The sequence below is a fragment of the Elephantulus edwardii genome, unplaced genomic scaffold (assembly GCF_000299155.1).
Source record: "Elephantulus edwardii isolate Elephantulus edwardi_28Jun2011 unplaced genomic scaffold, EleEdw1.0 scaffold00044, whole genome shotgun sequence".
Lineage (NCBI taxonomy): Eukaryota > Metazoa > Chordata > Mammalia > Macroscelidea > Macroscelididae > Elephantulus > Elephantulus edwardii.
Window position 1 is genome coordinate 7,797,896 of NW_006399794.1, and position 16,473 is coordinate 7,814,368.

The following is a 16,473-nucleotide window of genomic DNA, read 5'->3' on the forward strand; positions in this document are numbered from 1 at the left end:
TGAGAGAAAACTGCCAAAAGCTTAAACAGGTTTTAGAAGAGGCTGTGGCATCAGGGACATCACTGCTGATATCAGACGAATCCTAGCTGAAAGTAAAGAATACTAAAAGAATGTTTAGTTATGCTTTAATAACTATGCAAAGGTATTTGACTATGTGGATCATAACAAATTATGGCTAACATTGAGAAGAATGGGAATCCCAGAACACTTAATTTTGCTCATGTGAAACCTAGAGATAGATGAGAGGCTTTTGTCCAAACATAGCAAGAGAACACTGCATGGTTTAAAATTGGGAAGCATGTTAGGGTTGAATCCTTCCTCCATACCTATTCAACCTGCATGCTGAGCAAATCAATTAGAAAGGAAAAAGACTATGAAGAAGAATATGGCATCAGGATTGGAGAAAAACTCATCAACAACCTGCATTATGCAGATGACATAACCTTGCTTGCTGAAAGTGAGGGGGCTAGAAGTTTTTGCTACAGAAGATCAAAGACTATAGCTTTCAATATGAATAACATCTCAACATTAAGAAAACAAAAATTCTCAGCACTGGACAGATAGGCAATATCAGCAACACCCTTAAAGATGGATAAAAGATTGAAATTGTCAACAATTTCATTTTACTTGGATTCACAATCAATGCAATACTTGCCATTGGTCAGGAGATTAGAAGTATTGCCTTGGGAAAGTCTGCAGAGAACTCTCTGCAATTACAAGGAGCAATGATGTCAGTGTGAGGACTATGGTGCATCTGATTCAAGCTATGGCCTTTTCAATCATTTGTTATGCAGCTGAGAGCTGGAATGTGAATCATCCAAAAGAAGAACTGATGCTTTTGAGTTGAGTGAAAAGTACTGAATATCTCACTTCCAAAAGAACAAAGAGGCATGTCTTGGAAAAAGTACACTCAAAGTGTCTGGGAGGCAAAGATGACAAAGCTTTGCCTCACATACTTTGGGCATATTGTTAGGGGAAGCTATTCCTTGGAGAGGAAATCATTCTTGGAAAGGTACAGGATCAGCAAGAGGACGGAAGGCCGTCAACCAGAGAGATCAACACAGAAACTGCTGCAATGGGCTCGAGCATGTGTGAAATAATGAAGACGGCACAGGACAGGACAGGGTAGATCTGTCGTCCAGAGGGTCACTGACTAGATGGCACTTAACAACAACAAAATCAGCAGAGCATAAGAATTCCAATCTTTCCATACTGCCTATCTGCTATGTTGCTACACTTTTTCACTGCTGCAAAGGTGAGATGATAGCTAACTGTTACTTTGATTTGTATCTTTTTGATTGCTTATTGATTTGATTTTGAATATGCCTTTAAGCATGTCTTAACAATCAAAATGTTTTCCAGTTTGAACAGCCTTTTTTAATCTTTTGCCCATTTTGAGATTCAGTTACCAGTCTATTTCCTGCAGAGATCAGGTAGTATTCTAACAGGTAGTATTCTGTAAACTTTAGTTATGAGACCTTCGTCTGGAATGCCATTGATTGTCAAATGTTATTTCCCAGTTTGTAGACTTTCTTTTTAGCCTCCTGGTTAAAGTTTTTGATGCACCTACAGGTTTAATTTGAGAACATTCCAATTCGTTGATGTTATGCTCTTCTGAGGGCGCATTTATGGCTATGTTTACAAGCTGTACACTATGGCTTCTACATTTGTTTCCATTTTGTCTCCTGTGATCTTTATTGTTTTGGCTTTTATTTCTAGGTCTGTAACCTACTTTGAGTTGAACTTTATGTATGGTGTGAGATATGGATCCAGTTTCAGTTTTCTGCAGGCAGATGTTCCATTTTGCTGCAACAGTTTTAAAGAGGCTGTCATTTCCCCAAATAAACGGCTTTGTTTCCTTGTCAATTATCAGTTGAAATAGATGTAACTGTAAGTAGATTAATTGATTTCTGGGTTCTCAATTCTATCCATTAATTTACATGTCTGATGTTGTGCCAACACCATGCTGTTTTGATTACTACTGCCTTTTCAAGATAAAACATGTAAGCAAGAAACAATGGGATAACATATACAGGAAGCTGAAAGGAAAACACCTTCCAGTTGAGGATCCTGGACCTAGCAAAGCTATCCATCAAATATGCAGGAGAAATTATGTTATGTGCAGAAAAGCAGGAACTTAAGGAATTTGTGAAAAGAAGATCACATCTGCAAGACATACTAAGGGACAGCAGAGGAAAGTGGATAAACCAAAGTAACCAGCAACCACCAAAAAAGGAATGCAGCAAAATGGCAACAATTAAACCTGGCCTATCAATAATCACACTCAATGTGAATGGTTTAAATGCACTAATTAAGAGAAAAAGAGTAGCAGAATGGATTAAAACAACTAAAGTGAATCAATATGTTGCCTACAAGAGACACATTTAAGAAAAAGAAGAGAGATTTTAAAAGTCAAAGGGGGGGGGGGGGACCCATACCAAGCAAATTGCATCCATAAGAAATTTGGAGTGCCAATACTCACCTCTGCTAAAACAGATTTCAGAGTGAAGAGATCTGGAAGGACATTATATCATGATTAAAGGTGCAATATATCAAGAGGACATAACCTATTTAACATCTACATATGTAATGGCAGATGTGCAAAATGCATAAAACAACAGTTAACAGACTTCAAGAAAGAGAGAATACCACAATAATAGCAGGAGACTTCAACACATCACTCTCACCAAAGGACAGGTCAATTCAAAAGAAACTCTACAAAGAAGCAAAAAAACTAAACTATGTAATCATTTAACTCTACCTCATAGAGATATTTAGGGTACCTCACCCAAAAAAACCCTCAATTTACTTTCTTTTCAAGTGCATATGGTACATTCCTCAAAACTGACCACATATTAAGACACAAAGCAAGTTTCAACAAATTAAAATAACTGAACCAACACAAAGTCTCTTCTAAGACCACAGTGTCATAAAGCTAGAAATTAACAACAAAAAGATAAAGGAATAAAGAAAATGTATGTGGAAACTTAAGTAACACCCTGCTTGAGCACTACTGTGTTATATTAGAAATAAAAAAAATTCCTTGGATTAAGAAATTATGGCATATTCATATGATGCATGTGGATACACACACACACACACACACACACACACACACACTGCAACATTCAGGAGCAATGATTTAATAAATCACTACCTAATTTGGGAAGGACTGGAGAACATTATGCTAAGTGAACTATGTCCCATAGGGACAAACTCTCAATATAATGATTACTGTAGAACATTTATGAGGAACCAAAGAGGGAAGGGTGAAAGCTGCAGAGTGAGGATGGGTGGGTGGATGGGGTTGTGGTGATGGTTAAACATATGGTTACACAATTTAATGGGTGGAGTGAGAGGGGAAAGAAACAGAAAACCTATTATTATAAAAAGAGGGAAGGACAAAAGGGAAGGGAGTAGAAAAGGGAAGGGTCGAAATCATTAGTGTAACAGTATTTAGTAGACCAATTAGGGGTGAGTAAAATAGTAGGAAAGACAATAGACATAAAACAGTAGTAATTGATTGTATAAAATACAATGCATATGAATGATTGTATAAAACACATTGTAAATTAAAAATTATATAAAACACACACACACACACACGCACACACAATTCCTTGATTATTTTAAAACAGCATGAACATAAATGTTAACATGACCCCTGGTTCACACATGCCATTTATAACTGACTGCTAATCTAAAGGCTGGCAATTCGACTCAAACAAACAGCTCCACAAAGAAAGGCCTGGTGAACTGTTGCTGTGATTCCAGCCTTGAAAACTCTACAGAGTAGCTCTGCTCTAACTGAAATGGAATTGATTCTTGTGATTTATTTATGTTAACACTCTGTTTTTCTTTATTAGTCAAACAATACATCAGACAGAGAAATAGTATGTTACCAGACCTTCAAAGCTAGATGTCAGGTCTTAATGGTTAACTCACTTCATCCAGGAGTCCAAGGCAAGTGAGTGATAAAGTGCATTCATTGATGTCGATTGAATGTGGTACAGCTTTCTGACTAGGATCATAAACTCTCTGCCTAGTGCAGATGTTTAGTGCAACTATGCAAACTTGGCACTCATGCTGGAGAGACACTGAGACCTCCACACTTTACATGCCCAGACAACAATGGTACAGAAACTTCTAAGATTCTAAGTTCATATGCATTTATGTGGTTTCCAGAAGGAAAAAGTTTACTTCCTTTAAAAATTAATCAAGTCAAAAGTCTGCCTAAGGTAGAGACTGCTCTACTCTGGGTAAAAATCTCAGAGCACTTCAACAACACATACATTTTCCAAGTCCATAGGAATGGTCACTGGCCTATTAAGCCAGTTGGGGTTTGGCCAAATAGTCACAAAACTGCTTAATGTCTCGGTTTATGACCACCCTGGTCTGCAAAGAAAAAGGAGGTCTAGTGGCTCTTTTCTTACATACCACACCATCCCTGTGGGATCTATATCCTGGAAAATATATTCACAAATCAATAATCACCAGTTCTATCCACACAGCAGACACTGAAATGGCATAGTTGGTTGCTAACTTTTTCCTCCTTTTCTCCTCTCTCTCAAGTATAAAAGTGCCACATGCTGGCTGATGTCTGTAACCTGGATGTCCTCCCAGCACTGAGCATTCAAATATCAACATATCTTTCACATAAGCCCACTGTTTGTCTGAGGGCACTTTGCTTTTAGATTGGCTAAATGTTGACAAAATACAGCTTAGCCTCATCTCAAGTTTCTACTTCTAGTTTCAGAATCGATGAGAATTCTGAAAAGTGCATCATTAATCCCATTACATCATCTTATTGAAGACACTAGTGTGGTGTTTACAAAAGGAAATATATTCTTTCCCCATAAAATCAATGTTGACAGTAGAAAGCTCTGGGCAGGGAATGAGGAGCCTAAAGCTCCCAGCACACACACAGCTCTCACGCAGGAAGCCTGAACTCAAGGTTGCTCTCAAAAGTGGGCCAGCATCCCCACTACATCTGTGCAAGAGGTGACTGCATCAGAGTCGCTGCCCAAAACCTCCAGGCCCCTTGCGCTGACTGTCAGAGTTTGACCCTGGTGAACCACATCCCTGGTCCATTAGTGCAGATGGCAGGCCCTCAAAGATGCAGTCACTGCCCCAAATGGCACACAGACAACACATGACTTTCACCAAAGAGCTTAGGAACTGTTGAGCTATTTAGTTCATTTGCCACCAAAGTTCATAATCACCAACTACTAAAAAAAAAAAGGCAATACAACAACTACTTGCTTTATCTAGGTGGCAAAATATAAAATCATTAAATATATTTTTAATATAGGGAGCTCTGGTGGTCCAGTGATAAGAAATTGCTCTGCAATCCCAAAGGCACACAGTTCGAACACACCAGCTGCTCTATGGAAAAAGGCTGGGCAATCTCCTCATACGCAATTTACTGCCCTCTTGACGGAAAAACCCCTGGAGGGTCAGCTCTGGGTTGATTCCTACTTGACAAGACACAACAAAGACATCATTTATAATACAGAAGGTTTTTTAAAAGTTTCTACTTTAAAGTGGATATTTTCAGAATAAGAGCATCATATCATAAAAATCACTACTTTTATTACCCAACTGATATTTGTTTCATCCCTGACCACACTAAAAAATAGGATGAGGGTTAGCAAAAGGATCAGTGTTCATAAAATGAGTTGTTTTAGATATTATTTAGGGATGTTCTGGAAAGCCAAAGTCTTTGTGGGTTTCTAAAGGCAGTGTCCAAATACATTTCTCTCTCAGGCCCCATTCTCATATCTTCCAGAAAAAGCAAACAAAAAACCCAAACCGAAAAACAAAACATGCTCTGAGGTTGAGAACTGGCAGTGGCAGCAGAAGCAATACCAGATGCACAAGCAAGAGCAATAGAAACAGGAACTGAAAACCTGGACAGAGAAGAAGACAGAGAGGCCTAGGCAGTTAATCAGCATAGGTTACAGAACTGCTTTAGGGGTGTATCTATGAGACAGATTTGGACTCTTAATGAAAAGGTGAATCCACCAGCTGTTCTGAGGGAGACAACTGGGCAATCAACTCTGTGCAATTTACTGCCTCTCACTGTAGGGTCAGCTATGGGTTAGTTCTGACTTGATGGCACACAACTACAACAATGTGATAACAGTGAGCTGAACTCATGAAAGAGGGTAAGAAGGCATGTAACTTGCAGGGCAGAACACTGCATGTGAGCAACTCAGGCAGAAGACTACCTTATCTTCTGAATGAATGAGATTTAAGTATCTATTTAGCATCATCTTAGGTATAATGCTATACCACAAAAAGTTGACTTTAAATAGCAGAAATGTATTTCTATAATATCAGAGGCTAGAATCTAAATCAGAACTTTGACTGTAGAGGACAGCCTCTCCAAATTGGTGGCCCTGAGGATTCCCTGGCATTCATTAGCTTGCAGATGGTTCCTTACATGGTCTTTCTGTGTCTGTATTCCCCTTTGGAAGTGATTAGCTCTAGGACCCACCCTACTCTGGTGTCATCTTACTAACCCAACAATGGGAAATCCCGGGTTCCAAGTACAAAATTAAGTACAAAGATTTGAACTTCATAATTCTTTGGGGCCACAATTCAATCCTAAATGCATTTAATTAGAAGAGAGACTCACTGCTCTGATGGGTAGAGGAAAAATTATAAGAAAGTGTAGTAGTCTACCCTCTGTTCTGGTTTGAAGCTTTGCGTTAATAACCCTAGATCTATTTAGGGGAATTCATTGCAACATACACTCATTTGAAATATCAATGTTCTAAGCAGCTTATCAAAGCAATCTTTAGAACTATATGTAATATTTACCTGGAGAAAAATATTGATAAATAAATGCTCCAGTAATTTGAGTACCCGTAATTGATTAGTTCTGTGGAGATCTGTCTGGTTAGCATTTGCCTTGCTTAGGCTCTATCCATCTAAACAATATTGAAGGGCCAAAGCACTGGTAGGTCTCTGTGGTGTAGATAGTTTAGTGTTAAAAATGGTTTTCTACATGACTGGCTAGGAACATGCAAGCAGGGTAGGTAGACTACTAATAAGGGGATTAGTCACTTTTACTCAGGCTTAAATCAAGTAGATTAAGAGATAAAAGGTGAGAATCTTCCTACAAGCAACAAAGGAGGACAGAGACTCCTGTTTAAGACAGAAACTGATCAACTGAGACACTAAAGCAGCATAAGAGAACCAGATACCATCATTTGGCAGAGCTGTCTGAGGACTGCCATCCCCAGAGACCAGAGCCAGGAGTGTGGGAAGGCCTTTGCCTAAGCTTGCTAGAAGGCATACAGAGAAATGCTGTAACTGGCAAGACTAAGAGAACTTCAGGGAACCCTGGTGAACAAGAGGTTAAAAAGCCACACTGTAATCCCAAAAGCATACAGTTCAAATCCATCAGCTGCTCCGTGGGAGAAGGACAGGCAATCTTCTGTGTGATTTATTGCCTCTGACAAACCACTTAGAGGGTCAGCTATGGATCAGTTCCAACTTAATGACACACAATAATAACGAGAATTTTTAACACTGACCTAAACTGGAGAGGCTGAACGTTGACAGGCCCCCAAACACACTGGAGAAGTTGTCCTAACTAAGAATTAGATACTGTTTCCAGTCTGAATTGTAACCTGTTAATTTCTCTATTTAAACTCCATAATCATAAATTTTGTTTGTTGAGCTCTCTGTGGCCACTGTAACAGATAAGCAGACCCAGCAGTAGAGCAGTGAGAGTGCTGGGAGGAACAGGTGGTGTTAAAATTAGTAGAAGTAGGCTTGGGAAGCAAGGAGCATATTTGACGTCATGGGAACCAGTTTTATACTGTGGATGTTATTGGTAGGAACCGTTCTACCTTGTGGAGTTAGCAGAGGTCAAACGCACTGCCTCCACAATGCCTGCACTCTTTACAGTCCTAGTGATAGAAGCAATTCACAGATTGCAGAGGATCTATGATAAAATGAAGAGAAATAATAGTGCACTCTCAAGTGTACTAATATTCAAGCCAGTACACACTTTTTAAAATTCCAGGTCTTATGAAGACACAATTAAAAGTATACTAGGGGATAAATAGAATTTAATAGAGTGAAAAGGACACCATGACTGGAAAAATGGAGGGTCAACAAAACAGAAGGGCCTCAAGGTGAGGACTGATGCAATGACACAACAATGGACTGGAGCATCACAGAGAAAGTGAGGACAGCAGAGGATTGAACAAGGGTCAGTCCTGTTGTACACCTTGTTATTGTGCACCATTGAGTCAGATCCAACCCACAACTGACCCTCCGGCAGGTATTCAGAGCCAGCAAATCTCACAGGAGACTGCCCGCCTTTCTGCCACAGAACCAGCTGGGGGATTCAAACTACATACCTTTGAGTTGGCAGAGCAGCTCCTTACCACTGAGCCATCAGATCTCATAGGGTTACTCCAAGTCAGTGAGCTTGATGCCACCTAACACCACCACAGTGAGAAGAACATAGATTCTGTAATATAAACTTTTAAACAGATGTATGTCCAAACTTAGTTTCTCCCTTTATTACTTGTAAAAATTAATTGGAAAACATATATAAAAGCACTGAAACGGATGTCTGGCACATAGGACGTGCGCATTAAACTTGAGTTCCTTTCTTTCTGCTGGAAAAGTTGGATGAGAATCTAGCCCCAGGCAGGCACTCAATCTAAAGGATTAAACCATAGTGCATCTGTTCCTTGACTACTTCGATGGTTTATAGGAAAGAAATTCTTTTTTCAATGAAGATATTTTGTTTGGTTTCTCCAGTGGGTGTACTCAGGACCAAAGAGAATTATGCATAGGGATAGTGAGTGAGGTAAGAATTAGAGATGAAAAGGGCTACAAAAGGGGAATGTTGGGACAGGTGGTAGTAGGAAGATGGGGATGTTCCGAGCACGCAATCTTTTTCTAAAAGGAAGAGGAGAGGTGCCCTCATGTTATTCTCCCACCTGTCCTGGGGCAGGGGCAGCTCTATGTGCCAGGGCTCTCTGTAACAATTGCTAGATGCTGTCAAGCCAATTTTGTCTTACTGAAGTCTCATGGGACCTAATAGAATTACCCTACCCTAAGCTTTCTAGGTTATAATATTTACGTAGAAGATTACCAGATCTTTCTCGTGTGGATTTAACAGCCAACCTATTGGTAAATATCTGGACGCTCAGCCACCGCATCACAAAAAAAAAACAACCAAAAACAAAAACAAAAAACCAACTCAAAACAACTGGGATTTATATCAAACTCGTAACATTTCCAAGACTGAACTCTTTATAATTGTGTCATATGCATAACACAGGTTGTTGATGAGTCTTCCTCCAATTCTAATGCCACATTGTTCTTCATATAGTCCTATTCCTTGAATGATGTTCTCAGCATGAAGATTGAATAGGTAAAGAGAAGGAACACAACCCTGAACAATACCTTTTCTGTGACTTGTGCCACACTTTGTAGAGCTAGTGAACAGTATTGAATATACCATAACATTCCAAAAGAATAAACAAACCTATCATAGAGGAAATGTAACCAGGCTGTGTCTTAGAGGCAAGGATGCTCAAACTGTCTCACCTACTCTAAACATGCTGTCAGGAAGAGCCAGTCTGGAAAAAGACATCACACTAGGAAAGGCGGGTCATCGTGAGAGAGGAAGACTCTCAGTGAAATGAACTGACAGTGACTGCACATGATGGAGATTGAGTGGATGGTGCAGAATAAGGCAAGGGTCAGATGTGCTGTTTACAGGGTTGCTATGAATCATAGTTGACCTAGTGGCATCTAACAGAAACAATCTACAGAAACAAGCCACTTTTTTTTTAGTAGCTGGTGGGCTTAAAGAGTTTTGGTTAGCAATCAAATACTTAACCACTGCACCACCAAGGCTCCTCACTGCATCACTGTTGTTGTTGTGTGATGCTGAGTCAGAACTGACAAACAGCTGACACTTTAGTGGGTTTTCAGAGGTAAAAAACAGCACTGGAGGAGACTGTCCATCCTTCTCCCACAGAGCAGCTGGTGGCTTTGAACTGTGTGCCTTTGGGATTGTAGGGCAGCTTCTTACTACTAGGCTATCAGAGCTCCCTTGCACCACTGTTGCTGGTACCATCAAGTAGGAACTGACCCATTGCTGACCCTCCAGTGGGTTTTCAGAGGCAGTTAATCATAAAAGAGGAGACTACTTGTCTTACTCCTGTGGAGCGGCTGGTTAACTGGAACCACGTGCCTTCAGGAATACAGAGCAGCTTCTCACCACTAGGCCACCAGAGCTCCCTCCCCCACACCACCAGGATTCCTTAATGGGTAAGGAGTTGTGTTGCCAACCCAAAAGAACATGGTTTGAATCTACCATCAGAGACCGACAATTTATCCCAGTGTGATTTGCAGCCTAGGAAAACTCACTGGAAAGTCAGCTATGAATTGCTAAGAAACTGGTGTTGGAGAAAATGAAAAGAAAAAAAAACCAAACCCGAAACTGACGTTGACAATGGTCACATGTGAAGTCAAGACACTCCTGCTAGAGATCCCTTGACATACATTCTAAACCTTTTTTTTTTTTTTAATTTTCTGATTCCTTTAGAAGCTATTTCTCCAAAGCTATGGGGAGCTCAAAACCACAGCAAGGTGTGTGACTCTCTGCCTCAGAGCCTAGCACCACAACCCCAATTCCCATTCCGATCTGAAACCAGGCATCTTCTTCAGCTTGTGGTATCAGCTACCTACCCTCCCTCCCTCCCTCCCTTCCTTCCTTCCATCCTTACCCGAATTCACTACTTATGTAAGCTAAAGAATTGAGAAACACACAGGCCAGAGCTGGGCAAAGGGTCCAATGCCCATGGCTGGAAATGAAATCTATGAGGCAGTAAAAGAAAAGAACCTATTTTCTAAAAAGGGGCAGCTCAATTTCTAAAAACCACCCATGCACAATCTGAAAATACAGAAGAATTCTATTATAGAAAAAAAGGGGGGGGGGAAAGGTCTGATGGCTCTGATACCTGGAAGGGATTAAATACTAAAAATAGTTCAAGGTATTGAGAATGTGAGGGAGCATGTAGTTCATGAAGCAGGGGGCAGCAGAATCCGTTATGAAATGCTAAGAAGAGATGAATTCTTACAAAATGTTCAGAATCTTTGAACCATCCAGACCCTTCTTTACTAAATGTAAAAGCAATATTCTTTAACAGCAGTTCTATTATGGGCCTTACTATTTAACCCAGTGTGTTAAGAAAGCACTAAATGCCCAGAAAAGGTTTGAAACTGATGTGAAGTGAAGGACATGAACTATGGATTTGCTTCTCTAATGCCTCTCTGTTTTGGGTGAAGTCATGCTGATGGCCAGGTGACATTTGCAGGGCCATCTGGTGGCATTTCTTTTTGGGAACAGATTAATAGAGACTGGTGAGGGTGATGAGATTGGGATAGACGCCAATATGAGAGTTTCTGGTGGCTTTCTAGAACAAGAATAAGTATTTCAAATAAGAGTCTTTATTTCTTTTTATCCATAAGACTGCATAGTTATTAAATACGGCAAGGCCTGATAAGGGACTCTTTCTATGAAGAAAAAGTTATATTTAATACTAAAATAATCCATTAATATGAATCTACCTATTTTTTTTAAGTCCTTTGCCATGAACCACTATTCATTTGTCAGGGGTTTTTTTTTTGTACAGTGATGGCTTGCATATTATATGATACTGGAAGCTATGACACTGGTATTTCAAATACCAGGAAAAAGTTACTAACGGTGAACAGGTTTCAGGAGCTTCCAGACTAAGATAGACTAGGATGAAAGATTTGAAGATTTGCTTTTAAAAATTAGCCAATGAAAACTTTGTGAACTGCAAAGAAACACTATCAACCTCACTTACTTTGGAAGCATCCTGGAGGGAACACCATGCTTGGCAAATTGGAGAACTGGAGGGCCAGTGAGGACGAGGGAGAAAAATGGACACAGGGGTCACAGCAATGGACTCAAACATGCTAATGGTCCTGAAGACAGTGCAGGATCAGAAAACATTTTGTTCTGGTTCATGTTAAGTTGACCATGAGCCACGACACGGAATGGTTAACTGACAACGACAACTTTTTAGGAAATTATGTCTTCTTCCTCCCTTCTCTTTCCTAGACTGAGAGGCAGAACAGAACTGAGTTGATTCTCCTTGGAAATGTTTCTTATTAGGATGCCTCTGATGTAACTACCTGCCACCTTGTGACTTTGTTCCTTCCTCATGTTCTATGAGTATCTCTATTCTATCCTCAAACTTGCCCCATAATAACTGTAGAAAAACACAAAAGCTTTCGTGGGTCCTAGACTAGTCCCTTATGCTCTTGCTTCGTTGAATTCTTGACCCCTGTCTCAACATGGCAGGACTGAAAAATTTCCTCTATTCTACTTCCCATGTTTCCAACATGTGGATGTCTACATTTATTGTGAAAGAATATGCCAGGTCCAGCAGGAAGCAACATGTATTTGCAAAATTCCTTACTTCTTAGGGCCAGCTGTGTCCTTACTGAAGAGACTTTACCAAGCCTAGCCCACTAGCACTGCCCTGCTCTGATTGGAACATTTTTATGAAAACAGAAAACCTTAATGGCTAAATAGTCACTGACAACTCCTCTTCTTGACTCATGGCTGTGACCACATGGACTGTGGGTCCATAAAGTGTAGCAGCAGCAGACAAGCTGCCTCTGAAGGCTGTACACTGATTCTGTTCTCGCACAGAGCTGCCTGACCAGCACAGCAGCTCTGACCTTAGGGAACACGGGCAAAGGCAACCAAACTCTGTCAGTCTGTTTTGGGTCAGTGACCTCACCTGCACTCAGTGGGGATCATCTGAGAGAGAAACCTTTGGGTTCTGCGCCTTTTCTTAAACAAAATAAAACAAAGACTCGAAAACAGAAGTTTCTACATTAGTACTACAACCATGTAAAATGCTGAAATCTAAGAATCATGAACAGAAGAGGCAAGGATTAAAGCTTGAGCAGCAGTTGTCTTGTGCAGAAAATGAGTTATCTTGATTGAAGAATACTTTGTTCTATTGCACATATGGTTGCTATGAGTTGGAACTGACTGGACAATACTGGACTACAGTCATCCTAGGTAGAGGAGTTATAGGTGCCATTGGACTCTTCTGATTTTCCCACATTTTCTGCATTGAATATTTTGCAAATTAAGGAAAGAGTCAACAAAAATGTGGGTTTCTAGAAGTCACTTTTTTAAAAAAATGCAAGACTTCCCCCTACTCTTTCCTTCACTGACACTGAGTTTCATACAATCATTCTCATACATCATGCTTTATAAAATTAACCCTGATTGGACTATGCCCATCTTAAAAATGTTCTAAGAATAAAACACATTTTAAGGTTTCGGGAGTTCTGGTAGCCGAGTGGCAAGAAGCTGCACTGCAATCTGGAAGGTATGTGGTTCAAGGCCACCAGCCGTTTCGTGGGAAAAGGATGGGCAATTTCCTCCTATGTGACAAAATGACTCTGAAAACCCTGGAGGGTCAGCTATGGGTCAGTTCTAACTCTACAGTACACAACAATAGTAACAACAATCCACAAGGTTTAAAAAACACTAAAGCTAAAATTTAACAGGTGTCATTTTGCAGCTACCATGAAAGAAACAATCCAAGTACACATCAAACTACTTCAAACTCCCTGACAGCAAGACTATGTTGGCATCACTCTCAGTATATGGCCCCACCTTAAGCTTCGTAGAGAAGACAGAGCCATCAGCTGGGGCTACCTATCTGCATCAATGTATCTATCTGTACCTGTACCCTGCCTCCTTTTATTCATGCCACTAGAGGAAGTGCTGTGCCCAAAGTGACTCTGCCAGTTCAATTCTGAAACCCATCTCCCCTTGTCTTCTAATGGTCTTCCAACCACTGGCCGTCTCCATACTCCTTTCCTTTCTTGTGTTTTTCAGCCCTCTTCCCACCTCAGTTCATCTGCTCCCATATGTCAACACTTGAACAGGTCTGATCCTTCTGGTTTTTACCAACTCCTCTCTAGTTCCACTCCCTCTACATGGAAGTCAAATGTGCCCGAGAACTATTTAACCATATTGTCCCACCCATTCACTTTTCAGACCCACTTTTGTTAAAGAAAATCATTTCACAGTTTTAAACTTTCTAACAACAATAATAAAAACTCCATTCTGAGATCTCTTCAGGTGAGAATTCGTCTATGTATTTAAGGGAGAAATAATATTTCTTCCTATCCTAATTCATGTATGAAATTGAGAAGGAAAAAATAGTTCCCAATTTGCTCAACCAAGTCAGAATTACTCTGACATAAAATCTAGGTAAAGGCATCAGAAAAAGAAACTTAAAGAGCATTGAAACAGATGAGGGAGAGAACTGTTTAAAAGGTATATAGGATTAGGGTGTTTGTTTTTTTCATTACAAGGTTACAGAAAAAGAAATGCATAGTAAAGTGGACTGTGGACTTGGGAGGATTGTATAGCAATAAAAGAACTCTTTTTTCCTTTTCAAAGAGAAAAACTAACGGGGGTGGGCAGGAAGGAAAATGTGCAACAATCAATGAATGAGAGAAATATTAAATGGAAAGAATATGTTATAAAAAAAGGGATAATTTTCTTTGCAAACATGTAGCAAGATAACTTTAACAATAGCTTAACAAATCAAACCCAACAATATCAAGGGATTAAAACATTTTATTGCAGAGATATACGAAGCTTATTTTAGAGATATAAAGTTGGTTTAACATTTTACATTAATATAGTTAATCATATTAAAACATTTAAAATGAAAACTATGCCAAGTGCTGGTGAGAATTCAGAGCATCTAGAATTCTCATAAAGTTTGCTAAAAACAAATCAAGCATAATGCCTATCATAAGGCCCAGTCATTCTATTCCTAAATCATTATCCAAGAAAAGTGAAAGTATATGTCCATACAAAGACCTGTACATGAGTTTTTATAGCATATTAATTTGTAGTAATCCAAACTGAAAGCAAACCAAATGGTCTTCAACTAGTAATGGGTAAATGAACTATACTGTATCAATGCAATGAAGCAGTATTCAGGATCAAAAATGACCAAATTATTACTATGCACAACCACGTGGCTGGTTATCCTGAGTGAAAAAAAACTAAACAAAACTGAGTACACACTATATAATTTCATTCACATAAAATTCTAAAAACAAAAAATTATAGTGATCAAAACAGATGAGTGATTGCTTACAGATTGGGAGACTGGTAGCTGGAAAGGGAGGTGTTGTTGTTGTTGTTAAGTGTCATGGAGTTGCAGGCGACTCACAGCGACCCTATGAAGGAGAGTCCTCAATGCTTGGGTGCCTTTCATTCTCTCTCCATTTTCATAGGGTTTCCGGAGGCAAGCTATTATCGAAGTGGATGTTACTCCTCCTTTCAAACTGTTTTCATCGGGGAGCTCCACCCCACTCTCTGTCCGCATTGGGTAATCAACCATTGACGTATTTGACACATAAGTGTCACAGTGTTCAGCCTCACAGCAACCAAAAGTGACTGTGGTATGGCAATTTGTACACCAGGGCTATACGACCTAGAGGAATGTCCGAACAAAAACAATGAAAGACAGGCCTGAGGGCCACAGATTAAAAGTCACCCACCTTTGGCTTGGTAGCATCGCTTTCTGAAAGGGAGGTAGGAGAGGGTTAAAAAAAGCATAAGGAAAGTTTTCATGGTGACATTCAGTGTCTTGATTGGGGTGATAGTACCGAGTCTACAAATGTAATAATTCTTATCAAACTGTGCACTTTTAAAAAATATATACTTTTAGTGACGATCAATTATTCCTCATTAAAATGGCTTTTTATAAAGAAATAATGTGTCACTTTTTCTCATGTCTACTACCCAAACTCTAGTAAGAAAAAAGGATGCCTGGATGGTATAAAGGCTTAATATGCTCAGACGCTGACCAAAAGGTTGGAGGTTTGAGTCCATCCAGTGGTGCCCTGGAAGAAAGACCTGGTGAGCTCCAGAAAATCCTATAAAGTCTAGTTCTCCTCTGACATACATGGGGTCATCATGAGTAGGAAATTTTTCAATGGTAATGAGTTACTAAGGAAAAATATATCGCCTCCTTGCCAGCCTTCCCCAGGAAGGCTTTCCCTTTCCTCCCCATTCATGTAATGGGCTACCTGCAATCTAAAGGGGCTTTCAAGAACATTGTCACTTTGCTTATGAAAATCCTTAAAAAATTACTCCTAAAATAACCAAAACTTGTTTTTGCTGACAATACCCTAAGTAACCTCCGCTGCTCCTAGTGTCATCTCCACTTTGTTTCTACCTTTCTAACCATCAATCTTGGCTTTTGGAACTTGCCATCATGGTACCTTCCTTGAGGCTTTTGCATATGCCAGTTCCTTTTGCTTGTGGCTTTGCCCCCTGAAAGTAGATTTCTAATCATCCTTCCATCTCTATGTCACTTTATCCATGTAGCCTTCTTTGATATA

At 39.8% G+C, this 16,473-nt stretch overlaps 1 protein-coding gene across 1 annotated transcript in view; it reads right to left on the reverse strand.

The window, feature by feature from the left end:
- The window catches only part of SYT9 (synaptotagmin IX), a 275,950-nt gene that overhangs the window by 130,946 nt on the left and 128,531 nt on the right, over positions 1-16,473 (reverse strand). The window lies entirely within an intron of this gene.